We start from the raw sequence: 1670 nt of genomic DNA, 5'->3' as shown, positions 1-1670 counted from the left end.
ACTGCTGCTACTACTACTACTACTACTACTACTACTACTACTGCTACTACTACTACTATTACTACTTCTACCACTACTACTGACCAAGATAATAATAATAATAATAATGATAATAATAATAATAATAATAATAATAATCATTCCCTGGTGGTTCTTGACACTTCACCAAAAAAAATCAAAATGCCAACCCTTGCCACAACATTATGTTTCTTGTATACTACTATACAGGCCCATTCTTCGCACTGGCCTTCTGTTCAATATAATATGAGAATCGTTCTGACAAAATAAGTAACTTCTCCACCTCTGTCCCCATGAAAATCGCTACATCACGCTTATAGGTGAAGTTGTTACTATTTATAAGTATGAAATCATAAAGCGCACCTTATACTTTAAAAATATGACATCAATAACAATTCTACAAATTTGACCCTAATGTCGATTTTTTGGGGCAATATCTCCATTTGTGGATTGTGAGAAGTAACTCGCTTTGTCAGCACGTCTCACATATAGGCTACTTCTACACTCATTATATACCCCAAATTTGACCAAAGAACCCATATGCAATACTCAAAGTCACAACCACTGTGGCTGACGATCACACTGACTGACTGTTGAAAGAAGACATAAACTAGCTAGTGGAAGGATAGATCTATAAATACATTTGTGAGGCGTGATGACAAAATGAGTCACTTCTCACAGTCCACAAATGGAGATATTGGCCACAAATCGACACTAGGGTCAAATTTGTAGATTCTCTGTTAATACCGTATTCTTTAAGTATAACATGACTTATACATAGTATTTCATACTTATAAATTGTGAAAATTTCATCTATAAGGCTGATCTAGCGATTTTCATAGGGCTCGAATCTGAGAAGTAACTCATTTAGTCAGCACGATTCACCTTTTGTATGACAACCATGGCTTCTTGTTTTACCCCAACAACATCCACGCTTTGGGGAGATGCGATTACACTCTACATAAACCAAAACTTGCCACGCTAAAACACCAAAACCACATTACCAGTGGCGATATAAATCACGATCCCACAAACTGACTCAAACATCCAACAACCACTACCATCAACAACCACTACCATCAACAATAATCTTCCAGAAAGAGTCCACACGGAACAGACTAGCTAGATCTAGCTGCTATCATAGAGCACAGAGCACATCACAATAACCATCCAAACAATCCTCCAATATCATAGGCCGACCGTCGTAATGGATCTTCCTAACCGGACCACATCTTTCGTTATAAAATAAGATACGCCTACATCAAATCAATAAGAATTCTTTTAAAGCAATAATAACAGAAAGGGGGGCGGGGGATGATAATGGCAATAAATATAGACATATTATTTTAGATAATAAGAAGTAGTAGGATGCCCCAAAAAAGCAAAAATATGAAGAATGTTTTGACTTACCTCTGCGTGTGGAGAATGAGCGGTCCTCGGTAGCGACAGACTACAGAACACACAGACCCATCGATCCGGACTCGCGGATTCTCGCTATGTTCCCGAGACCGCTGGAATTTTCCTCCTCCCCCTCCTCCTCCTCCTCCTCCTCCTCCTCCTCCTCCTCTTCCCTCCATCATAATATAGGCCTACCCCACAACACGGAAAAGGGGGGGGGATTTTTTACGGGAGGGGAAAAAGGGGGGGGAGTA

General features: G+C 39.5%; 1 protein-coding gene across 1 annotated transcript in view; it reads right to left on the bottom strand.

The window, feature by feature from the left end:
* Nucleotides 1–1179, bottom strand: part of LOC101861303 (chromatin modification-related protein EAF7) — a 99391-nt gene extending 98212 nt beyond the window's left edge. The window contains exon 1 of the mRNA XM_035971394.1: nucleotides 1096–1179. The gene's annotated coding sequence lies outside the window, so the exon portion shown is untranslated. The remainder of the gene's footprint in view (nucleotides 1–1095) is intronic.
* Between the last annotated feature and the right edge of the window lie 491 nt (nucleotides 1180–1670).

This window comes from Aplysia californica, unplaced genomic scaffold (assembly GCF_000002075.1).
Source record: "Aplysia californica isolate F4 #8 unplaced genomic scaffold, AplCal3.0 scaffold00427, whole genome shotgun sequence".
Taxonomy (NCBI): Eukaryota; Metazoa; Mollusca; class Gastropoda; order Aplysiida; family Aplysiidae; genus Aplysia; species Aplysia californica.
This window is presented reverse-complemented; position numbering and strand designations above follow the sequence as displayed.